This window comes from Capricornis sumatraensis, chromosome 12, assembly GCF_032405125.1.
Source record: "Capricornis sumatraensis isolate serow.1 chromosome 12, serow.2, whole genome shotgun sequence".
Classification (NCBI taxonomy): domain Eukaryota; kingdom Metazoa; phylum Chordata; class Mammalia; order Artiodactyla; family Bovidae; genus Capricornis; species Capricornis sumatraensis.
In genome coordinates, this window is record NC_091080.1 from 44,780,785 (window position 1) to 44,807,450 (window position 26,666).

Sequence of the window (26,666 nt, forward strand, 5' to 3'; positions counted from 1 at the left end):
ATGTTTTTCTGGAACTGTCTTGCTTTGTTGATGATGGATGTTGGCAATTCGATCTCTTGTTCCTCTGCCTTTTCTAAATCCAGCTTGAACATCTGGCAATTCATGGTTCACGTACTGGTGAAGCCTGGCTTGGGGAATTTTGAGCATTACTTTGCTAGCATGTGAGATGAGTGCAATCATGCGGTAGTTTGAGCATTCTTTGGCATTGCCTTTCTTTGGGAATGGAATAAAAACTGACCTTTTCCTGTCCTGTGACCACTGCTGAGTTTTCCAGATCTGCTGGCATATTGAGTGCAGCACTTTCACAGCATCATCTTTCAGGATTTGAAATAGCTCAACTGGAATTCCATCACCTCCAGTAGCTTTGTTCATAGTGGTGCTTCCTAAGGCAATGAGCATTTACTGAATGAATAAAGTAAATGCTAGCGCTTCGTCTACACACGATTCCACAGAAGGATGGTCTGCTGAGTCCAGGTGTCTGGTCAAGTCTCCTCTACAACGTGTCTGTCCAAGTGTGCAAAGTGCTCTGCCCGTCTTTCCTGTTCTGTAAGAGAAGGGTGGGTGATTACTATACGTGCCTTGGAGATTACTGTGAGGATTAAGAGAGTTAACAAACTGGACGTCCTTTGTGTTCAGTGGTGAAGAATCCACCTGCCAATGCAGGGGACATGGGTTCGATCCCTGGTCTGGGACGATCCCACATGTCACGATGCAGTCAAGCGCACGAGCCACAGCAACTGAGCCCATGCCCTGCGGCTACTGAAGCCCACCCGCCTGAAGCCTGTGCTCTATGACTAGAGAAGCCACCACCGTTGAGAAGCCCGTGCACCACAACAAAGAGTAGCCCCCGGTCTCTGCAGCCAAAGCAAGTCCGGTGTGCAGCAACCAAGACCCAGCGCAGCCAAGGGTAATAAATAATTTTTTTTAAAGAGAGTTAATAAATTTAAAGCAATTAAAAGTCTGGCTGAGGACATGGTAAATACCCTATAAACACTAGCCATTTCCTTTTCTCGTTCCTCTCAAAAGTTGTTTAAAGTGCTATGTGATCCTCAGGCCCACCTCCTCCACATTCTGAGTGGAAGAACTTGCCAGAGGAACAGAAGCAAGTACCGTACATCAAGGAAGAGCATTCCTCCATGCATTAGAGGGAATCCACACACATGCCCTGGCCCCTCCCCACCCTCCTTCAGGGCCCCTGCGGTCACCATCCTCTGCACCCCTCCGTACCCCAGGGCTCACCCTCCTTTGTCTTCCACCTTTCCACATCCACTGGGTTTCTTTCTAGAGCATCTCTCACACACACACAGTGTTCTCAAACATTTGCTCCAAAACGACAATTTTCTTCGAATTCAAATCTTTTCTAAATGCCATTCTCTCTTCCTCTCTCTTTTTCACAATAAGGCTTCTTAACACCATAGGATATTTTGGAGACCCACCCCGCCCCGTGTTCTGCACAGTTACATCTGTGTTCCCCCGTTAGCGCCAAGGCCACTGCTCCCACCAGGGTCCCTAGCGGCCTCTGTCCTCCCCAGCCCAAGGATCCTTTTCCTCCTCTCTGCTCGTGTCTCTGTCTGTGACAAGCTGAGTCACACCTTCGTCCACCCTCTGTGACACTGGCCATTCCCAATTCTTGTCTGACCCCGGTGGCTTGTGCCTCGAGACCACGGCAGCAATTTGCCATCTTCCTTCCCCAAACGGCCGTATCCCCAGGTCTCTGCCTTGGGTTCTTCTCACCTGATACTGACTCTCCCCCTGCACAGACCAGGCCCCTCGGCCTCTCCTGGACTTGGAGTCTTATTCTCGGAAGAAAAGCCCAACTTCCATTAAATTAATCAAATAGAAAGTTCGCTAGATTTCGACCTGAACCCATCATTAAAATGTCTTCCTCTTTCAGTCTTCTGGATTTCATCTCAAGGTGCTATCCTCCATATACTCACCTATAGCAGAAACTTGGCTGGTGTCCCAGACTCGCTTTCTCATTTTGCCTCACGTCAAGTTACAAAGTCCTGCAGATTCTCTGTCCTTAACTCCCGCACACATCTGAGCTGTCCTCCCTACCCCAAAGCTATTACCTTAATTCTGGCCTCATCACCATTCACCTGGCTCTCCTGCGATGTCCCCAGGCTGGTCTTGTGGCCTCCAGTCTGGCACCACTCCAACTCTGGCTCACGGTCACCGATGTGTTCTTTCTAAAATGCAGATCTAATCATGTCCTTTTCCTGCTTACATTCCTTCCATGGCTCCCTTAGCTTCCAGGATAAAGTGGAGATCCTTTGGCTTAACATGTGAGATGCTTTGTGAGATGCTGCCTGAGTCCTACCCCGCTCCCCCTCACTAACCCCCAAGCTCCGGGCTGTCAGTGAAGCACCCCCTCTATCTTCGGTATCCAGTATTCACTGAGCTCAACTCTACATGGGCTTTGTTCAGGTGCCTCTCACATCTTCCCCCATTTAATTCTTGCCGCAGCACTTCAAGACTGCAGTGTTAGGCCCCCCCTTCTGTCATGAATAAACTGATGTGTTGAGAAGTCATCTCTGCTGTTGGTCTAAGATCATCCAGCTCAGAAGTGACGCCTCACCTTCTGCCCAGCCCTGCTTCTAGAAAGGATGATGCAGCTGCAAGTGCATTAGCCCCGGGCTCACCTTTTCTCTCCAGCACAGGGCTGCACACAGAGCAGCTTGTTGACAAGAGATCAATAGTAGGTTTGACTTTGGAAACACTGGCTCTGAGGTGGGGCAACCCAGTGTGTATGAGGCCTCGGGGCTCTAGCAGACAGTCTCAGCCCAGGGTGGACTGACACTCCTGACTGCGAGCTGAGGCTGTGGTGGGGGTGGATCACCAGGAACCTAGGGTAGAGGCAGAAGCCCGGGGAGAGTGGTGCAGGAAGGGGAGGGGGAGGCAGGAAGGGGAGGGAGGGTGGAAATCAGAAGGGGAGCTGGAGCAGGCGAGCAGCGGTGGGGGGGGGGGCGGGGGGAGCAAGGCAGAGCAAGCAGGTCCCGGGGCTCAGCCCTGCTCAGTCCTTGGCACAGGTTACGTCTGGGTCTGAGCATCTAAGTCAGGACACCCAGTGTCCTCAGAACTCCCCTCGTACCCCTTGGGCTTGGTCTCCATCATCACCCCATGTCGGAGGGCACGGAACGGGGCTTTTACCTTCCCGGTTGTCAGGGCACCCATCGAGGAGGTGGGAAACGCACGCTGCTACTTACATAAACACTGAGAAAATGAAGCATAAGAGCGGGAGGTCATACACTCAGGGTCACAGGAAAGGTCAGGATTTTAGTTTCTTGCCCACTTTCTTTTTAATTTAATTTTTATTTTATATGGAAGTATAGTTGGTTTACAATGTTGTGTTAGTTTCAGGTAGGTGTGCAGTAAAGTGATTCACTTATACGTATACACGTATCTCTTCTTATTCAGATCCTTTTCCCGTATCGGTTATTACAAAATACCGAGTAGAGTTCCCTGTGCTGTGCAGTAGGACTTTGTCATTTATTTTATATACAGTAGCTTGCATCTGCTAATTCCAAATTCCTAATTCATTCCCCTTGCCCCCATCCCTCCCCACTTTGAACCCCCTTTTCTGAAAGGTGAAGGATACCCTGGGTGTCACGTCCTAAAATTCTGCTTTAATAGGTTTGCTTCGGTGAGACCACCCCACAGACTTCTGGCATGTCCCGAAAAACACACTGGCCTCGCCAGCCTTCACCTCCACAGGCCTTCCTGCCTTCTTGAGTCTCTCAAAGTTTAAGACATTTTTCACCCAAGGATGCTGTCTTGGAGAAAGCTGCACTTTTGTGGAAAATTCCCCCCTTCTTTTCACCAAAGTTTACTCTCTCTGAAGGGCTGGTGAAGGGTCACAGAAGGGGTGGTGGTGAGTGTGAATCATCCTACAGGGGAACAGGTCCCTGGTCGGGATGCCCGAGACACCCAAGAGGAGAGGGACTGTTCTCTTTTGTTGTTCAGTTGCTCAGTCACGTCTGACTCTTTGCAACTCCTGGAGCTTCCTCAAACTCTTGTGCTTTGAGTCAGTGATGCCATCCAACCATCTTATCCTCTGTCGTCCCCTTCTCCTCTTGCCTTCAATCTTTCCCAGCATCAGGGTCTTTTCCAATGAGTCGGTTCTTCGCATCAGGTAGCCAAAGTATTGGCGTTGCAGTTTCAGCATCAGTCCTTCCAATGAATATTCAGGGCTGCTTTCGTTTAGGATGGACTGGTTTGGTCTCCTTGCAGTCCAGGGGTCTCTCAAGCGTCTTCTCCAGCCGTGACAGTTATCTCACAAGCTGCTCCTGTTTGAAGCAGGCAATGGAGAGCTGAGAGCAAGGGCGTCCTTGTGGCGTCTCACAACACTAAAACATGCCTGAGTGTTAGAAGATGAGACAAGAGATTGGAGCCTTTGCAGCACCACCTGGCTCCCTGCCCGTGTCCTTGAAGGCCCAGAAGGGCCCATGCGGGCAGACCGTGCGCAGCCACAGACGCAGCCGTTGCTGCATCGCGGAGATTCTGGCTAAATTTAGAGCCAGCTTTCCCTGCACTGCTGCAGTTGTCCTGAGTCACCTCCCTCTGTCTTTGCCAGAACGACAACGCCGCAGAGCCTCTGCCGTTCCGGGCTTGGTGGAGGTCGCAGCCCTGTCAACTCTGAGCGCAGCTGACATTTGCTTTTTCTGCAGCGAAAGAGAGAAGGGGAGGCCAGTTGTGTGGTCTGTGTTCCTTCTCAGTCTGCAGGTTGCATGCTGGTTGAATATGAACATTTTGCTTTTTTTTTTTCCCTTTTCAAATCTAGGGCTATCCAATGTGACAGCTTGACAGTCCTGGAGATGAGGGTCCTGTGTTCAAATGGGCTGTGGGTTCCTGCAGAAACACACACAAAAGCAAGTACACATGCACACCCGCACACACACACAAATACACACGCATACACATGCACAGAGATACACAGACACACTTCCACACACACACAAATAAACACACACACATTAACATGCACATACAAATGCACACACACACAAATACACTCATACACACACACAAACACACATGCTCACACACACACAAATACGCACACACAAATATGCACATACAAATACATGTGCACACACACAAATAAACACACATATCTAGAAATACACACACACACACACATAAAAATACACACAAACACAGGCAGCCATCTGGAAGCAGCCCTTGAGGACTAGAGGGTCCACTCAGCTCCTAGCCGGGTCGCTCCGGGTAAGGATGTCCACACACACTGATGCCAGGAGGATCTCGGCCCTTCCAGGAGCAGGTTCCTTCCTTGTTCTTGCAAGGATGATTATTTTAACAGTCTTCTCACTGGTCAGTTTTCATGCTTTCCTCTTCTCTAACCTGACTGCCCTGGTCCTCAAGCCCCTCAAGGGGCTCTTTGCCAAGCTCCCAACTGGCCACAGGGCACCCACGCCTGTGATGGTTCTCCAGTCCCCATGACCCCCTGCTGATCCCACCACTGCTGCTCTGGGAAGCTCCCTCCTCCCCTGTCATACTCTGGTTGCTGTTTTACAATAAAACACAAGAGTGTGTCACTCCCTAATTGACTCAGACACGCAAACCTGCACCTTCAATGACCTGAGAATCTCACTGATGGAACTGGTCACACATCCAGTCCACGTGCCCCAAACTAGACCCCAAGGCACACGCACCCAGGCTACTTGTACCTTTAATCCCCAGAAGATCCCTGGGGTCGGTTCTTACTCATCACAGCATCCTTCTCAGCTTCTCAGGAAACAGTTGTTGACTCAACTGTGACCAGTGGAGCATGGGGCTGACTCACCATAGACAAGTCCTCAGTCCTGGAAACACATCCCTGCCCATCCCCCACTGTGAGTTGGCCGCACCCCACCACACACACAGTGGCTCCACACCCATTCCATCTCTTATTTTCATGACAAAAGCCATGATTTGGGCTGATGGTCCCAGGACAATGGCAATTGCTAAAGAGGGGTCATAACTATCATCACCCCCTCTTCCCTGGTTAAAGTAAGGTCTCAGGGACCTCATTGGGCAGCCTGGGGAGCATCCCTCTGGAGACAGGGTCACAGTTCCACCTGAGCCATGCCCACCCTGGGCCTGCACTTTCCTGGGACAGGATGGACCGGAAGGAAGGAGAAAGAAAGTTTCATGGAGTCACACAGCTCCTAGGAACCAGGATTTCCTCTTCTCAGCCCAGTCCCCAAACTCCCAAGATCTCAGGGAAAATCACTTAGAATCCTTCCTTTTCTCCCTGTGGGCACTTCTTTCCCTTCTGGCCTCACTCTGCTCTCAAATCAGGTAACTCCAATCATACTTTGTGATCTTGTTGGTGGACAGCTGAGGTGACACATGGGCCCAAACCCATCTCCGTGGGAAAGAAATCCTGCCCGTGAGGATATGGTAGGCTATGGAACTCTTAAAACCTTCCAAAGCTTCCCAATTCTGAAATGTCCACAGCTCCCTCATAGACACAGTCTGGTACCACACACAGTGCCTGAGTTCTTCACATTTTAAAAGTAAGCCCGCTACCCATATACACAAGCATCTTAAAATGCATGAGGATAGCCTTCATCTAACAAATATTTCTAGTGAGAAACTTTGTGCTTGAAGCTGTGCTGAGAGGCTGCCAGAGACCTGTCTCTGTGCTCACAAAGCTCAAGTCCGAGAGGATAGTCAGGCATGAGCCAAGGACTCCAAATAGACTGAAGAATCCTGAACAGGCAAGACCTGGTGCTGTTTCAGGCTTTTCAAAGGGGGCAGAGGGGATGCAGACCAGGGATAGCTTCCCCAGGAAAGAGAGACCTTGGCACTGAGATTATGGAGTTAATACAGGAAAGCAGGAGGGAGACATTCCAGGCAGAGGGACCAACAAGGGCGACGCTCTGGGGCCAAGAAGAGAAGCCTAGACCCACCAGGAAGACCCTCGGTTAGAGGCTGGAGAGGAGAGCTCCAAGAACAAGGAAGCGGTCAGCAGAGACCAGTCTCAGGGTCCTCTAAGCCCTGCTTACATGTGGACGTAGGCACAGCTGTGGGTTTGCTGTTGACACTACCTGTGGGCAACAAAACCAGCTCTTTGTGTAAAGTGGAAGTTTTACATCCAAGACCCATAGAATGTTGAGTTGAACGGTACCTTGCTGCTGCTGTTGCTGCTGCTGCTGCTAAGTCGCTTCAGTCGTGTCCGACTCTGTGCGACCCCATAGACAGCAGCCCACCAGGCTCCCCTGTCCCTGGGATTCTCCAGGCAAGAACACTAGAGTGGGTTGCCATTTCCAACGGTACAAGAATCCATGGATAAACTGGTGCAGAAACTCCTCCCTGAACCCACCCTACAGTGTTTTAGAGCTCATCACTTGTTTACGTGTAACTCAAACTGTTAGATATTTCTTTCAGCCCAAATCTGCCTCCTTGAAACTTCCACCATGTTTGTGTCCTCTGGAGTTTTCCCAGCTGACAGCTTTTCAGATGTTTAAAGACAGCTATCTCCTCGCCATTATGTACTCTCTTCCTCGGGCTAAAAATGCGTAATTCTCCCAACTCCGTGTATTGCACTATTCCAGACCCTGTCATTACCTGATTGTTGTCTCTCAGGATGGCCTTAGTTTGTCAAGAGAAAATAAATCATATTTGCTTTTGAAAACACATGTAAATACATAAACTGGGTTATTAACCTGTTTTGCTTATCTCTAGTGTCTTTGCCTTAAAATCTAAACCTAGCTTGCCTGGCTTTCAGGAACCACAAATTGTCTCTGTAATTTTAGGGACTCTTGAAGGACTTGGTAACATATTCTGCAAAAACGGGCTTTGTTAAATGTCATTAGTTAACTGAATGGTCTTTTTTTTTTCTGAGTAAATGATGTGGTTTAGCAGAGTTTACAAAATCTGAAAGGATCTGTGCAATGACACACACTTTTTTTTTTTTTTTTTTCACAAACTAAAGTGAATGTACCACAGACCTCTGAGGCCAGCAGAAGTCAGCCCCATGCTCCCCAGGTGGACTGCCACAGGGCAAACAGCAGCCTCACACAAAAGGTCAGTGTGGTCCACTCTCCTCCACTGCAGAGTTTATTCCCACTGCTAATTCCTGCCAGCCCTGCCAGCCAGAATCAATCCTAAGTGCCAAGGCTGTTGGTCATCTGTGTAATTCTGTGATCAGAGAGGGCTTCTCAGATGGCCCTAGTGATAAAGAACCTATCTGCCGCTGCAGGAGGCATAAGAGATGCGGGTTCGATCCCTGGGACAGAGCTTTTCCATGAAGCTAGTAGGGGTTCTGGGGAAGAAAATATTGAGATGACTTTGTCCCGTCAATCCATTGTCCATTTCACTTTAAAATCTGTCAGGAAATTGCTATGAAGCAACATGTTTATCATGATTTAAAAAATTAATGTGCTATTATGTTTTTCTGGAGAAGGCAATGGCAACCCACTCCAGTACCCCTGCCTGGAAAATCCCATGGACGGAGGAACCTGGTAGGCTACAGTCCATGAGGTCGGTAAGAGTCAGACACTACTGAAGCGACTTAGCAGCAGCAGCAGCATTATATTTTCATGGTCTCTGAAAAAGCCATGTAAGTAAAGCGTGATAACCATGATACACCATCAGGAGATATCCACATGGCAAGGTGATGCAGGTTCAAAAATAATTCTGAAATACCTTCGTGTCCCTGTGATAAATAACACTGACAATAAGCCAAACAACAAGGTCACCTGTAACAGGAAAACAAGACAGGAGCCGAGTAAAATCGCTTAGTCATCAAGACTGGTGGCTGTTTGTGAGGATTCGTTCTGAGACCCTCACCTCCCTGTACCTGACTCAACTCCAGAACTAGGAGGGCGCCTATAAGGCCAGTTGCAGCAGCTCTCCGCCTGTGTGGACCTCTCCACCGGGAAGTCCCCCAGCCCAACCTCACGGCTCTGAGTAGCCTTAGAACATCAAGTCAGCGGCTCTCCAGGGTCCAGGGCAGAGTGGATGGGATGATTCAGTGCCCCCAACACCTGCTCCCCTCAACTCCAGATCCCGGCTCTGGGTGTGGCCTGCCTCTGTGAAACTACTCCGTAAGCACTGCTCTTATCCGGCTCAGGAAAACCACAGATTCTCTGACCAAATAAAAAGCCTTGTTCTTCTTGGAGCACAGTTTTCATATCTTCTTTTCGGTCACATTCAACATGCATCAGACTCTTTTGCTGATTTCTAAAACCAATACATACACAAACGTAGCACAAGTGCTTTGGGGAAGGAGCCCGGGGGCCCACAGAGGGGCTACACTCTGACCTGTGAGAGGAGAAAGAGGGCAAAGAGAAGGAAACAAAGACGAGAACACTCAGACTCAGGACAGAGTGGGAGGGTCACAGGAGAACACAGGTGCGTCCCCTCCCTACCTACCCTGAGACTCGCTGAAACCCCCTTCAGCTTTATGGAGGTTCTGGGAGGAGGCCCTGGGCTCATTTTATTTACTGGAGTGTAGTTGGCTTACAGTGTTGTGTTTGTTTCAGGTGTACAGCTAAATGATTCAGTTGGGGGCACATATGTTGGGGGCAGGGGCTTCCCTGGTGGCTCAGATGGAAAAGAATCTACCTGCAGTGCCGTAGACATGTGTTTGATCCCTGGGTCAGGAAGACTCCTTGGAGGAGGAAATGGCAGCCCACTCCAGTATTCTTGCCTGGAGAATCCCATGGACAGAGGAGCCTGGCGGGCTACAGTCGATAGGGTGGCAAAGAGTTGGACACGACTAAAGCGACTTAGCACGCACGCATCTGCCAGCCTCACTCCTAATTTATCCCTCCCTTCCCCTTTCCCTTTGGGAATCATAAGTTTGCTTTCTATGTCTATGAGTCTACTTCTGTTTTGTATCTAAGCTCGTTTGTATCATAGGTTTTTTTTTAGATTCTACATATAAGCAACATCAGATGCTATTTTCCTGTTTCACGTGCTTCATTTAGCAGGATAATCTCTAGGTCCATCCCTGTTGCAGAAATTGGCATCATCTCACTCTTTAGGGGGTCGGGGGTGGAATGACCTCTAACTCTCCCCAAGCTGAGGCGTTCTGTGCTGAGCCCAGAAAGTGGAAGCAAACACATCACAAATGCCCTCAGTGACCTTTTGGCACCTCAGAGTGCAAGTGAGTTGAAAAGACACCCCTAGTCACATTGGAGAAGGAGGGAAGTCCACCACAGTGTGTTTAGAAGCAAATGTCCGAAGATAACGCAGACCGGTCCCCTGGTTTCCGCTTGATAAGACAATCCGGTCTCACCTGTTTTGCCTCCCCGGTGAGTTCTCCCTGAAGCAGTATTAGTTTCCCACTGGAATGTTTCCTGTGTTCATTGGATCACATGCAGAGCAACTGCGGAATCCCTGCCCGCTGGCTGCAGCTGCACGCATTCCTGGGCCGAGTCTTGCTGGGGCTGCAGGGCGGTGGGGCCGCCAGACTGGATGTCACGTGTGTAAAGGGGGAGACAGAGACACGGTGAGAAATGGAGAATCAGAGGAGTTGGGGGAGGTTTTGAAGAGGACAGCAACCCAAGCCAAAAGCCCACAGCAAGCGGGAGTCCTCAAGAAACCACATTCACCTCTCAGAAGAGAAACAGACATGGAGGCGCTCAGAGAACCAGCTCCCTTAGCTCCACACGTCTGTCGGCACTGAGGCTCTCTTGCCCTGTGTGTTTAAAGTGAGAATGAAATACAGTTGCAATAGCTGGAAAATTAGTGTCTAAGCTGAAAATCGTCGTCTCCCAGTTAAAAATTCCTCCCTCTGGGTTTCCCTTGTGGCTCAGCTGGTAAAGAATCTGCCGGTAATTCGGGAGACCTGAGTTCGATCCCTGGGTTGGGAAGATCCCCTGGAGAAGGGAAAGGCTACCCATTCCAGTATTCTGGCCTGGAGAATTCCACGGACTCTATAGTCCATGGAGTCACAAAGAGTCGGACACAACTGAGCAAACTTCACTCACTCACTCTCTCTCCCTTAATTCCAGAAGGGAGTTAAGAAAATTCAGGAGTGGTTTCAGATTCATAGGAATTCTGTGCATAACACTTTGGATTCTCACATATCGACATGTATGAATTGAGAGAGCAGCTTGGAAACATATACATTACCATATGTAAAATTAGATAGCCAATGGGAATTTGCTGTATGATCCAGGGAGCTCCAATCAGGTGCTCTGTGACAATCTAGAGGACTGGGATGGGGTGGGAGGTGGGAGAGAGGTTCAAGAGAGAAGGGATATACGTCCATATGTTCAGTTGATAAATCGTGTCCGACTCTTTGGAATCCCATATAGCCCACCAGGCTCCTCTGTCCATGGGATCCTCCAGGCAAGAACACTGGAGTGGGCTGCCATTTCCTCCTCCAGGGGATCAGTCCTGCATCTTCTGCACTGCAGGCAGAGTCTTTCCCACTGAACCACCTGGGAAGTCCATAGTTGTGTATATATCTATGGCTGATTCATGTTGAGATATGGCAGAAATCAACACAATATTGTAAACCAATTATTCTCCCATTCAAAATAAATTTTAAATTAAAAAAGCACATGGGGTATAATACACTTTATAATTAACCCATGTGTATAATAATGCTTTTCAGGGGTCTTAAGATCATATGAAACAGAGAATGTCAAAATGCTTACCTGGGTGAACTACTTTATTACTATTTGGATCTCATGTTTCTTTCTTTCATTTTTTAATCAATTGCTTATTTGTTTTTGGCTGCACTGGTCTTCGATGCCTTGCTAGGGCTTTCTCTGCTTGTGACATGTGGAGTTACTCTCCATCGCAGCACGCCGGCATCTCACCAGGGTGGTGCCTCTTGTTGCGGAGCATGGGCTCTAGGGTGTGCAGGCTCTAGTAGCTGCCGCATGCGGGCCCAGTGGTTTGACCCCTCTAGTTGCTCCACAGCACGTGGAATCTTCCTGGACCAGGGATTGAACCTACATCCCCTGCATTGGCAGGTGAGTTCTTATCCATTGCACCAGCAGAGACGTCCTTGTCCTTCTTTAAAATGTTTTTTGTACTGTTCCTTTTTTCGTTTTCTTCTGGATGGTGATTTCATCAAGTGTCTCATGAAAGAGGTGCTAAAGGTATGGAAAGGAGTTGAATCAAGACTTTATAGCTCTTTCCTTAAGTTCCATTTTACAGTTTTTACACAAAGTCATTGTTATTTTCCTCCAAGTATTATCAAAGGTCACATTTCATTGTAGATGAAAAAGTATCACATACAGAATAGTATCAAATATAGAAAAAACATTGTATATAGTAACAGCAACTAGTGCTTTTTTGACTTCTGACATAACACAGTTTATCTAGTTCCAGGTTAAGTTGCTGTTACTATTGTTTAAAATCAGAGAGTCTGTATTTAATCCCCTTGCATATTGCTAAACACATTACAGTTTTCTGCTTTCTAGCTCCGACTTGACTGATACTAGTCTTCTCTGCCAGCTGAGCAATACTTTCAAATGTAAACACACACTGAAAGGAAATTATTCAATATTAAACTGCGGATTGTGGTGACATTAATGACCTTAGGTCACTGATTGCCCAGGCTATAGTTGGCACCTTGAATGTGCAGTTCACCAATAACTATTATACTGAATGTCACCACAGTAAACAAACAGATTGACTCTCTCATGTTTCAAGTTTAAAGATACTTTTAAAGTTTAGTTCTTGCCAGCAAATCATCATATCATAAGCTAGAAGAGTCTTTAAGAGATTTGCTCATCAGTAGCGAAATTCTTGTCTCTCCCATTTTAAATAACCTCTTTGGCCAGCACCTCCTACCCGGTAGGAAGTATGATCCGTTTTATTTCTCTCTTTATAATTTGTTTTTTTAAGCTGAGTCCATGGTCTGTCAAAGTGTGTCCATTTATGTATTTTTATTTTTCATGAATCAGATCCCTTGTGAATTTCTATTTTAGCAATTTTTTTTTAAGATTTTGGTTTAATTATCCTTTCTGAATTTTTCTGTGTGTGAATTTTATTTCATTAAATTCAGCTTTGATCATTAGTCATTCTTTCTGGTCGGGAAGATGTCCTAGAGAAGGAAATGGCAATCCACATGAGTACTCTTGCCTGGAGAATCCCATGGATGGAGGAGCCTGGGGGGCTACAGTCCACGGGGTCTCAAACAGTCGGACACGACTGAGCAACTTCACCTCACTTCCTGGTTTCTTGAGTTTATTTTGTTTCTAATTCCTTCAGGTGATTTTCTGATTTTATCTTTTCTTAGTTCCTTTCATTGCTGTCCTATCTTACTTCAGAATTACTAAATATTATTTCAAATTGTGATCCTTAAAGTTGAGTCTCCCCAGTGACCACCTCATCTTTATCTGGTCCATCAACTCTTTTTTTAGGAAATCATGTTTTCAGGTTTAGACAGTGAAGTGTTCTTAAGTATCTCTTTCCCAGATTTTACATTTCCCTCCAGGAATCTGACCACGCTTCCTCTCTCTGCATGGTTAGTGAACTTCCATTTGGCAGAGACTGCGCTCCAGCTGAGTCCAGGGGCCCAGGCAGTGTCCTCGCAATGATGGACCCACAGTGGTCCCTCCCTCTAGGTCACACGTTCACGCAGAGGATCTGCTGGTCCTGCCACCAACCCCGCACGCCTCCTGAGAATGAGGGCCCACCCCCTGCTCAGTCTCTCCCAGTCTCATGGAGGCCCCCAGCGTCCACGCCACCTCGGGGAGCCCTGGTGACACACAGGTGCCCAGATCTCTCTGGGCCACACTCTGTCCTGGATGCCCTGTTTCCAGCCCTTAACTTGGGCTTCTCATCAGTTCTCCAGACACTTTCCCAGCTCAGGGGCCAAACAAGGATTGTTCCCTCCCCTGAGGCCCCAGAAACCAGGGCCTCCATTGTTCACAGTGGGGACTCCCAGGCCCCAGCGATGAATGAGGGGCGGGGGTGGAGGGGCAGGAGCTGCACCATCACTGCGAAGGGTCGGCTATCATCCTCTCTTTTCTCATTACCCACAGACTAACCAGGCTTCTGAGTACTCGTTTACAAAATCTAGTGCTTGTAAACCATTTCCAGATTCTAATCACTTCCCTGCAGCCTAGCACTTGGCATGTGGGAATCCTCCGGAACTTTCCTAAACATCCTGCCTGCGGAGGCCCACACGAAGCCTGGAGATTAGCTCCTCTGGGAGCCACAGGACCACCTGCTCATCACAGCTTCATGAGGGGTAGTCTCTGCTCCTGAGCTCAACAGTCAAGCCCCCTGGGTTCTAGAAGGAGGCTCTAGAACACTGCAGAGGCTGTTAGACTCAGAGAGCCTCGTGGAAAGGACACGAACAGCACATCAGCCTTGGGAGGTGGTGGGGGTAGAAATAGGAATGAATGCTCAGGAGACTCCTGGGTCACATGAGAGATGGGGAGAGATGTCGAGGATGGGACACAGCCCAGAGGTGGCCCAGGAGAGGCAGCTTCGGGAAGCGGTGGGGGGAGACTGGATGGGCTGTGCCCTGCCTGGTGCAGGCCAGCAGGGCCAGGAAGGGGAGATGTCACTTCTCTGGGCAGGACGTCTGTCTCTGCATCGAAAGTGTCCCTGAGAACATGGTCTGTAGTTACCAGATTTTTATTTATTTATTTTTAATTGGAGGACAATTTCTTTACAACATTGTGTAAAGAATGTTGTTTCTGCCATTCATCAGCATGAATCAGCCATAGGTATACATATGTCCCCTCCCTCTTGAACCTCCCTCCCACCTCCCACCCCATCCCACCCCTCTCTGTTGCCACAGAACTTAAGCTAATAGTCAAATAAAATCAGGCTGCAAAAAAACAACTTTCCATAAGCTTTCAAATCAACTTTCAAACAGTACTTGAGAGCTGAGTCAAATTCTCTTCCATATTTCAATACCTCAGGTCTAAAATCACGAATCACACTGTGGACATTTTTAATCATAATATAAGCTCTCAGATTGTCCTAATATCAAGTTCTCTAACTAGTGCATATACTTTGAACACCAAAAACGTGTAGATTATCTCAACAATAACAAGTTGACCCTATGCTCAAGCCATTAATTTCCAAAGGCAAATTTTATTCAATTGTTTAATTACAGTTCTCCAGGAGTTGGGAATCCGATCACCTCCCGGGGGAGTCTTCCACAGAGGAGGTCTTGTGCGCAGAACCAGGAATCTTACATTTTCACAAATGATTTTACCAGGACTGAAACCCCACACGCTGAGCCCTCTTTATAATGAAGACAGGAGATTATTAATAGACCCTTCCAAACAAACCCTTTGATTTCAGGCTCTGGCCCCATCTAGTCACAGCTAACTTCCTTCCACTAATCTCTTTTACTGCCAGAAGGAAGCTGTATTCTTTTTACATGTTTACTGTCTGGCAAGGCCACACCTTTACAGAGGTCGCGATACTAAGTCATGTTAGTGACAAAAATGACAAATTCGGTTTCTGTGTCCGTGAGCTCGGGCCCCAGAGGGCGTGGTCTCTGGGACCCTCACATCCTCGGGACAAAGGACACTCAGAAGCAGGTAAGGTAGACTGACAAGTCACGTGACTGGACGGCAGGTCTTATTCCTCCACTCAAAGTGGTCAAGTTGGTGCCACACAATAAATTAAGTGAGAAAAAATATCATAATAAAGAAAATAATTGAACAGCACTAGATGCAGAGTTCATGTAAGAGAATACTTCCAAGTTTCAACATATATCTGAGACAGGAAATTTTTAAAAATCCCACAAAATTGGCTTTCCCACCTGCACATGACGTCAAATGAATATATTACCCTCCTTGAAACAATATGAATTTTAGCAGGCTTTTACAATATTGATGAGATATTAGCATTGCCCGTATAGGATCTACTTTTCTAGGAGATTTAAATGAATTCAACATTCATATCACAAAACAGAAATTGATGCAGCTGCAGGAGCTGTAGATTTTTTAAAGCAATCTTATTTCTCTTTACTCAGTGGACATGGGTTTGGGTAGACTCGAGGAGTTGGTGATGGACAGGGAGGCCTGGCATGCTGCGGTTCATGGGATCGCAAAAAGTCGGACACGACTGAGCAACTGAACTGAACTGAATTTCTCTTTTTTAAAAAAAAAAAGCTTTCATGGAAAAAAACTAGCTAGAAATGTTTTCAGATCCCGGATTAAGTATTAGATAATACTATAAAAGTTTCAATTTATTATTCTCATGCCACCAGTAAACAAGTACCAAAGAAATGATGATGATAGTGATGATGATGACATATGTGTGTGTGTATTTACAAAATAAATAATGACCCAATGATTGAACATTAGAGTAAATAAATGCCATTAGAGCCAAACTCCTTCCCCTCCAATCTCACAGACAGGTGGGTATTAGCCAGTCTTAGAGGAGAAGGCAATGGTAGCCCACTCCAGTACTCTTGCCTGGAAAATCCCATGGACAGAAGAGCCTGGTAGGCTGCAGTCCATGGGGTCGCAAAGAGTCAGACGCGACTGAGCGACTTCACTTTCACTTTTTACTTTCATGCACTGGAGAAGGAAACGGCAACCCACTCCATTGTTCTTGCCTGGAGAATCCCAGGGACGAGGGAGCCTGGTGGGCTGCCGTCTCCGGAGTCGCAAAGAGTCGAAGACGACTGAAGCGACTCAGCAGCCCCAGAGGTGAAACTGGATTTTTGCAAGTATGTATAAACATTTCATACTACACTGAAACACCGACACAGGATGGGAGTTGGGGTTTTTTCCCATGGTTATGGGTTTGTGGAATACTTTTTTCTTTATGCTGTGTTTTATTTCCCCAATAGTCACTAAAGACTGGAGCTCTTACTTTGAGTCATTTGACCTAACATTTCATTTGGGATAAGAATCCAAAGTCCTGGGTTTAATAATGATGAGGGTCCCTGTCATGATATTCCAAGCATCTGAACAGGAGTACCTTATAATGATCATGTGAAAAATAGTCACATTTGCCAGACAGGGAGTTCTTTGTACACTAACCACCACCTTGGTGGGGTGGGGAAAACTTCCTTGAAAACTAGAAACAAATATCAAGAGGAGGAGGCAGAAAATAAACAGAACCCCAGTGATCTGAGGAGAACGATGAGAATGCAGTGGTTCAGTCCTGAAGGAGACGATCCCCTCAGCCCTCTGCTATCACTCACTAGATAAGCGCAGTGCCAGAGGGACCTGGGCTCTAAGCTCCGTTCACTGGGCAAATCCTTAGCCTTCTAATGGGCTCACCTCCCCTGATTCCTCACCTCACATAACCTGAAGCTGATAAATGTCCTCTCTCATTTACTGGGAAAGAAACCATGTTTGCTTAAAAAAGAAAGAAGAGCTGTATGACCTAGTGAAATTACTCTTCGGGGCCATTTTATGTTGGGAAAATGGAAACGTTACTTGGGCATCTACTTGACTGCATGAAATTCGATCATAATGTATATATTCTAATTCTTTCCTTTTTCTGAGTGAGTGCACATGTGCCAAGTTGCTTCAGTCGTGTCCGACTCTTTGTGAACACAAGGACTGTAGACCGCCAGGCTCCTCTGTCCATGGAATTCTCCAGACAAGAATACTGGAGCAGGTGGCCATTTCCTACTCCAGAGGATCTTCCCAATCCAGGGATTGAACCCAGTTCTCCTGCATTGCAGGCAGATTCTTTACCATGTGAGCCACTATAGTTAATCACAAATTTGGTCAAATGACTTTGGCTGATTCTGTGTTGTCACAGAACGTAAGCCTGGAAAGTCATCATCTTCTGGAGCATTTACTGAGGTTACAATGACCTCCCTCATGTTACAGTAAACCTGAGATGTCTGTCTTCACGTCACGTCTCGGTAACCCAGGGTGAGGCCAGACGGATGAATAAACATTCACACCAGCAGAGGTGGCCCACCTATACAAGCCCATCTCCATTTCTGGCCAATTCCTCATTTTATACACACACACACACACACACACACACACACACACACACACACAGAAAGACATGTGAGTGGCAGAATCACATTCAGCATGTGAGAGACAAGAATGGTGAGACCAACCTGCTTAGCCAGGAAGCATTTCTAGGACACAGAGCAAGCTCTGGCTCATTCTCCACTCGACAAAAATGTTTGGTGGGAGGCAGGATGTTCATGGCCCCAGAGACTATCTCCAGGCATCCAGCTGCTTCATCCTGTAGATATTTGCTTTCGGACGTTCAAATGTTTTTTTCCAACATCAGCTCCCAGAAGTGCTCAGTACGTGGCAAGTGCCTTGAACAAATGATGTGAGGGTAGCTGTTGTTGTTCAGTCACTCAGTGGTGTCTGACTCTTCGTGATCCCAGGGACTGCAGCGTGCAAGGCTTCCCTGTCCATCACCATCTCCTGGAGTTTGCTCAAACTCATGTCCATCGAGTCAGTGATGCCACTCAACCATCTCACTGGAAACTAATGGAATGAAATGATTGCAACCCTGTGGGTCTGTCAGCATCTTTTGGGACCCATTTACTTATCAAATACATACAAACATCAAAAATGCTGCTTAGGACTGAAGGCCAGTGGTCCGAGCTACGTGGGAGGGATCACGGCTATGGTTCGTGATGTGGACGCAGAAAGACAGCACAGCCTCTGCCAGGGTCCCTGCCCCCCGGAGCATTTGTCACCAATCAGCCTCCACAGCTTTCAGCCTTCCTGGGGCCTTTTCCCATTTTGTCTTTTGTTAATTTCTTGCATAGGGCCTTGCTGAGGCCGACTAGCCGTTCTGTAAAATATGAGTTTCCCTAACAGTCTACAAATGCCCTCATTCTTCAGTTAGTCCACCTCAACAGTCTTGCCAATGGTTTGAGTGAAAACACGATTGCAAACTTGTTTTCAATCTGCCCTGTTTTCTGGAAAGAAGAAAAACAAAAGGTACTATGCACTAGCTGTGTCTCAGCTGTATCATTTATTCGATTTTGAAATTTCTCTTACAGTTTCTTTATGTATTCAAATTTTCTTTTTTAGTTTCCAAACATATGTGATTTCTCAGTTCTTTTTTTGTTATGGATTTCTCATTCCTATACACGTACAGTAAGAGAATATACTATGTATGACTTGGTATTCTAAAAGCTGTTGAAGTTTAAGAAAGCCTGTTCTCTAGGTGAAGAAAGTGATTTATGTCTACTAGTTTTTCAACTCTGATAACTATTTTTTCTGGTTAAAATATCAGATCTTAATTGCTTATTTATGTACTAATCCCCATAGTTCTTTCAGTTTTTATTTTTCTAAGATAATTTCTGAATATTCATGTTTATTAGGCTTCCTTGAAAACTACTGTTTCCTATTAATATATAATATCATATTTCTTTTAGTTTATATTTATCTTATAAACCTTTTTCTAGTCCCTTTGCCCTATTGAATGTATTTGTGTAAGTATTAAATTTTGTTTTTGTCCAACCTGTCCATGCTTATCGTTTGGTCCCTGGCCATCTCAGTTCTTATTTCATATTTGTCATATTTATTCATTTCCCCCATCAAGTCCTTAGGCTTCTCCAAATCTAAGGCTCCACCCACATCTAAGGCTCTATTCACCACCCCATCCCTGGCCCCTTGGACGTGAGGGTGGCTCAGTTGCTCCCACCTCCTGTGGCTCCTCCACAAAGCCCCTCATCCCAGCTCAGTCCTCCCACTCACCCAACTCCACTGACACTGTCTGCAGAAGTATTTCAGGTATAACTTTGGTTAAGTTCTTATGACTGTTTTGACAGTTGTAATCTTGACTTTGTGTTTGTGCATGCCCAGTCTCTTCAGTCGTGTCTGATTCTTTGCGGCTCCACGAACTGTAACCTGTACCTCCCAGGCTCTTCTGGCTGTGGGATTTCCCAGGCAAGAATACTGGAGCAGACTGCCATTTCCTCCTCCAGAGACCTTCCCCACTCAGAGATCAGACTGGTGTCTCCTGCATTGGCTGGTGGGTTCTTTACCACTGAGCCGCCTGGGAAGCCGGCTGCGCACAAAGGCACATCTTGACAGAACTGGTTGCCCTGTTTACAACTCAGTGACTCACTCTGCAGTAAGAAAGTCAGACACAAAAGTTGTCAACGAAATTCAGAGCCATACAACTTAAACCCGATTCTCTCACAATATAGCCTTTTTTGAGCATTAATATAATTGTATTCTTAATATATTCAGTATTATTAGATTTCCTAAAGCCTGCCAAATAGATGTAGGCAGGAAGTTCACCAATGAGAGAATGATGCATTCATTTGAGATTCAATTAAGAAAATGGATGTCAGGTTTTTTTTAAGTGGGGGGAGCGGAGAAAACCCAAGTATAAACTTCAAAATCCCCAAAGTCCAAAATACCAAACTCAAACTAGAAATTAAATATCCCCAAGATGAATCCAAGGAGAGCCTCTGAAGTCAGTAATGAAAGGATCTTAAACTAACCGAGGCAGAGGTCCAACAGGAGAATCGAGACAACTACTTTTGATCCTAAGTGCAAAGGATTTGCTCAAGGATTAAAAAGGAAGGACGGAGGTAATTAATTCTCAGTGCCGGTTTGTTGGGAGGAAGGTGCTAGCACCATTTCCTTCTCTGAAGACAGGAAGTGTGGTTTTGAGGAAAGAGCAAGGATTTGGAATTCAGACCACCTGAGTTCCAAACTTTGCTCCATCATGGTGACTTGAAGGACAAGATTTAATCCTCACACACCTCGTCTTCCTCTGTGAAGCGGAGCGAATAATGCCTTTGGCATAGGTTGTTATAAGGTGTAGGGAATATCATAGGTGCTAATACCTGTCGGCCTGGCAGGTGAGGCAGAGCCTAGTCTTCTGTGCATCCCCAGGGAGGGTGAGGGGCTCCTGCTAGCTGGGTGAGCCCCTGGCCCCTCTCCCTTTTCCCTCCCTTCCTTCTGTGGGGATATGGACACAGCCGCTGAGTGTGCCACAGCCATCTGGCAACGAGGAGCAAAAAGGCCAGGAAAATTAAATCATCATCGGCCCTGATGTCTCTAAGCTGCTGAACAAACGCCAGCAGCGGTGACCCCTGGGTTGCTCATTTCACGGGAGAAGACCCTGTTCGCTTAAGCCACTCTAATCTGGTTTTCTGTTACTTGAAGTAGAGAAGCACTCCTGGTTTATAGATCCAGATTCTGTCTGACAGCAGGAAACACGCCTTGGATATACAAGGTGACCTTGGACAGGAGACAAGAACAAAAGGGGATGTAACTTTCATATGACCAGAAATGTTGCCTCCCGATGATTTCCTGACATTCATCCTTATCTGAGAATTTTCTGCCTTTTCCTTTACTTACTTGGTAGGTTTGTAGGGTTATAAATATTCCTTCACTCCTAAATTAGCATTCAGTCCCTTCCTCTGCCTGACAAATGGATCCCACCAAACTTCCAAATATTAATGAACAGCAAAGAAAAGTAGAATAAATCTGACTGAGCTGTTGCAATGACCAAAGCTGGTTGCATTCTCTGCAGCTGCCCGGCTGGAGGGGAAGCCACTGCCCAGCTCCTTGACTCCGGGCTGCCCAGGACTTCTCACCACCAAAGGCATGGGCGGACTTGACAGCGCTCCTGTTCTGGGCCTGTGCTCTCGGAAGATCTGGCAGGTTCCACTCGGCAACCCTAGAATTGTGAGAAACTCAGCTGGATCCTGACACACTGACTGGGAGACCACTGGAGGAGAGACTCAGGGGACAAGGGGCGACTGAGCCCCCAGCAGAATGGGGAGGAAGCAGAACGTGGGGCATCCGGCTTCCTCCCCAGGCTGTTCAAAAGACACCAAATTACTTTAACCTCATCCTAACTAACCCAGAGATCTTGCAACTGAACCCACTTTCCCTTGGCCTGGGCATACTTTAAATGTTTAACCCACATGCTGTTGATAATTCGGTTTTAATCATACCACTTCACATGTATTTTCTACCACTCACACTATCAAGTTTGGGTTCCAGACCTCAGTGGAGAGGGATGGTGCCAACCCATTTCTTACTGGCTTAATGAACACTTTTCAACACAGTTCCAAATGATGGTGGGGCTGGGTGAACCCTACCTGAGCTCCTAAGGCAGACCTGTCCTGAAGAATAGGGGCAGACAATTGAGGAAACTACCCAGGGAACTGAGGCTGATGATTTCAGGCAACGATGTGTACTGATTTGACATCCAAACACATTTCAGCATGGTCAACCCTGCCTTTGACTTTTCACAGAGAGACTTGGATCTAGAATCTATCAGTACAAAAATGTTAATGTTTTATCATTGCCTTTTCTGTAGGTCCTGTGGCTTTTCTTCTTGTTTGGAAGGGTGGGTCTTCGTGGCCCCTTTCCTTCAAGGTCCTCATTCCATCTCTGCCCCCTCCCATAATGAGAGCTAGTCAGCTTAACACCTACAGGTCCTGGACTCCCACCTGTGTGGCTTGCATTCTGATCTGATTTCTCAGAAACCAAAAAAAAGAAAAAATCATGTTTCCAACAATGGAGGCTCAATACTGGGTCAAACCACATTGGACCTTGATTGGTTTTTCTTTTATTTTGTACATTTCTCAGCATCAAAATTAAACTAGATCTTCAGCTTTGTTCTTGTTCCTGGAAATGGAAGAAACTTTATACAACTGGGTATGTTTTGGGTCATTCTCATTCTTTTGTGTTATTTCTACAATATCTATTTGTAAACAGATTTATCTTTAGTAGCTTGCCTTACACTTCAGACCAAAAATGTCTTATACTGCACTTATTTGTCAAAAGTAAGATTGTCGTATAATGTTGGTTAAAAAAAAAAAATGGCATGTCTTTTGGGTGCAGAAATGCAAGAATGTACAATGTTCAGAAACTTTTGTTCCAAATTATTTTTAAAATGTTTTCTTTACATAAGTTAAAGCCCCACGTTATGCGGCTTACATGCACTGCTTATATGTCTTTAATCTGTGTCCACACACAGAATATTCTCCCTCTCCTTGCTTTTAAACCCAGTGGCCTCTGACAGAACCTCTTCTACCTAGGTTCTAAGATTTCTTGAAAAAAAAGAAATCAGCATCTACCCAAAGTTTCCTGGCATTCCTGTACCAAATTGCTATCATTTTTGGTGAGCTACTTCTCAACACATTTCTCCCCAAAGGCTCACTGAGGTTTTGTTCATCCCTAAATGTTGCCAAAGGGCTTCCCTGGTGGCTCAGCAGTAAGGAATCCATCTGCTAATGCAGGAGACTCAGGTTTGATCCCTGGGTTGGGAAGATCCCCCTGGAGAAGGAAATGGCAACCCACTCCAGTATTCTCACCTGGGAAATACCATGGACAGAGGAACCTGGTGGGCTACAGTCCATGGGGTTGCAAAGAGTCAGACATGACTTAGCAACTAAACAACAACAACAAAGCTGGCAAAGCACAGCAAACCTGCTAGGTTTCTAAAGATTATTCTGTAGCTTGGAATGGTCCCAGAAGCAGAACCATCATGTCAGACATTCCCAGAAATTCCCCAAGAAGCTAAAATAATTTCAAAGACCTCAGCTCCTCCTAAATCAGCTTGGTGAAACCTGATCTGCTCAGACCCATCAGAACAGAACGTTCTTGAAGTCAGGTCCAGCTCCAGCCCTGCAGGCGTGGCTGCCCTGGCTGGGTCCTGGGAGCATTCACACGTGCAGGGGTCTCCCTTCACATCTCGTGAAGAAATCCTCACAGCAGGGTGGCTGGGACGCCCTGGGTCACCTGATAGGTGTATTTTTAATTTTTTCAACAAATTGTTTTCCAAAGTGGCTGCACTGTTTTCCATTCCTCCCAGCAATTTTTGAGAGTCCCAGTTGGTCCACATCCTCTCTAAGAATTGGTTTAGCAGATCTCTCCAATTTTAAGCCTTCTGGTGGGTGTGCAGTGTGTGTCATTGTGGTTTTAATCTGCATTTCCTTTATGACTCACGAGGCAGCGCTTCACTTCTTTGGTAAAGTGTTCAAGTTCTTTGCCCATTTTTACTAAGCTCTTCACGTGGTGTCCCCTGCCACACATCACTTGGATCTTAGTTCCCCAACCACAGATCGAACCCATGCCCTCTGCATCAGAAACACATAATCTTAACCCCCGGACTACCAGGGGAGTCTTAGTCTACGCGTTTCACAGTCTCATTGTTGAGTGACGCATTTTTCAGAGCAAGTCTGTTGCCAGGTAGGTCTTGCAACATTTCCCCCAAATCTCCAGCTTTATTTTCTTACAATGTCTTGTAGAGCAAAAAGGTTTATTTATTTATTTTTTTTTTTGATGATGTTCGATTTACAGATACTTTTGTTTTCTGCTTTCTGTGCCCCATTCCAGAAATCTTTGCAGAACCCGTGGTCACAACCATCTTCTCCTTCACTTTCTTCTAGAAAGGCTGGTATCATTTTAGCTCTTACATGTGAGTTTATGGTGTTGTTTTAGTCTCTTGCCTTTTTATACAGTTAAATATGCTTGCCAGTCAACAAAAGTCTGTTCAGTTAAAAAGCCTGAAAGGGTTTTGGGTCCGTGACATAAAAAATAAATAAGCGGGAGGATGGGGAAGTCAGGGGAGATGAAGAGGACAGAAGACAGACGTCTGTCGTTCCTAAGACATCTCAACCCAGAGGGGAAAGGACTTCCTGGGAGACCCCAGCCCAGAGCCCGAGCTGCCTGCAGCCCAGAGGGAACTAGAGCAGAGGCCCTTGGGCCCAGACAGCCCTGTGCGTCCACCTGTTTGTCTCTGCACCCAGCTGAGCTGGGATTTGAAGGGTGATGTGCAGTGCGCTCCAGTCCTCAGGACACCAAGCTCTCCCCCCACCCACCGCCCACCCTACTGGGGAAACTTCAAATGGGGACACTTCCCCATCCTGTGGTTCTGCCCTTGGCAGACTTGCCCAGGAAGGATGCTTGTCAAGCATCCTTTATCCGATAACCTGGGTCTCCCAGCTGGGAGCTCAGAAGACCAGGCTCAGGTCGCTTCATGCTCCCCGCGAAGTCCAGGACCTGCCCTGTGGCCTGCAGGACTCCTTAAGAAAACTCCTCCCCACCTCTCAGCACCCTCCCACCGTCCCCAGGGCCTCCTTCACCCCCGCCCTGCCCCAGCTCTCCCAGGCCCTCCCCCGCAGCATCTCTTCAGAGCTCCGCCTGGAAGTCCTTTCTCTGGGGTGACCTTTCCAAGACATATCCTCCGAGACTCAGCCCCAGGTCAAAGCAGAACCCCAAATCGTCAGACACGGTTGGCAGGAACTACCCAAACTGTTGCCACGATCATTTGTCTTATTTTTAAAATACTTTATTTGTGGTTGTTGTTCAGCTGCTAAGTTATGTCTGACTTTTTGCAACCCCATGGGCTGCACCATGCCAGGCTTCCTTGCCCTTCATTGTCTCCCAGAGCTTGCTCAAACTCACGTCCACTGAGTCGGTGATGCCATCCAACCATCTCATCTTCTCTCACCCGCTTCTCCTCCTGCCTTCAATCTTTCCCAGCATCAGGGTCTTTTCCAATGAGTCAGTTCTTCACATCAGGTGGCCAAAGTATTAGAGCTTCAGCATCAGTCCTTCCAATGAATATTCAGGGTTGATTTCCTTCAGCATTGTTAGTAGCCTTAAAATTCAAGTTCAAAACAGCTGCAAAGACAGATGTCACAGGATCCTTGGATCTGCCAGCTGAGTCCTTATGAGTTAGTGCCTTGGGCCCTGGCTCAGGAAGAAGTCCCCAGAGCTCCAAGGAGAGTGAAGGAGGAGGCAGAGGATGGGGGTGGGTGGGCAGACACTGACCCCAAATCGAGACGGAAGCTGATGCCCCCAGAGCTGATATCAGGTCAGATCAGGGCTTGGCAGAGCAGCAGATTTCACGGTTTCATTCTTAAAGTCACTTTGGGGTATGGAATCATAGAAATACTATGCTGCTGAAGTTGTCCCTCTGTATAAATTACAGAGCTGAATTTAAAAAAATAAAAAAACATAAAAACTTCAGAACATTCTGGAAAATAGTCCTATTTGTTTAAATTTTCAGCAAGTTCAGGGAAATGAAATTTCACATAGTGGATCTTCACCGAAATCTGAGCCTTGAGCCATAAACCTGGGAGAGAAAAAGGCAAGTCGACGCCTTCTCTGCAGTTTTCCAGGGTTATTTAGTGAGGGGGAGGCAGGCCCTTTCTTCTGTTTATCAGGAAGAGGGATTTCTGATAACCGATTTCAGGTTCAGTGGTTTGTTTCTCTCCGGCGAGTGTTGAGTTCTGCTGCCCTTGAGCTGAGGCTGAAGGCCCTGTAGTCACCTGGAGCTGGAGAGCGGCCTCCGGTCGGACAAGGGGCTCATTGTCCACACTGCAGGGGAAGATGCCCCAAGGATGAAAGAAACTCAAGGAGAGAGACAGCACAGACTGGAACAGCACCCCCTCACCCACACACATCCCCCTACCCCATGTAGCCCCACACCCTCCCTCCCGGGAGAGAGTCCTCAAAGCCCAAGCCAAACCCCTCCACCAGAGAAGCTTCCAGCTGCACCCGATGGCAGGGAGACATTATCAGCCTGTTTTATTTCTTTCTTTCACAAACTGCACAGCCACGTGTCGCAAACGACAACCTTCTCCCCAGAAAAGGTGAGGCCTGCCCACACGGCTGCCCGCATCCTGGCTTCAAGGTCAGGGTGCGGCGTTTGGCATCTTCCCTCTGTGCCCATGACCGGAAGCCCCTCACCCTAAAGTCAAAGTGCGCACCCTGGGTAGCCTCCGCAAACAGTGAGGACAGCAGTCTGGGCGGAGAAGTCGGCCACTTGCAGGCCACCACCTGGCCCCG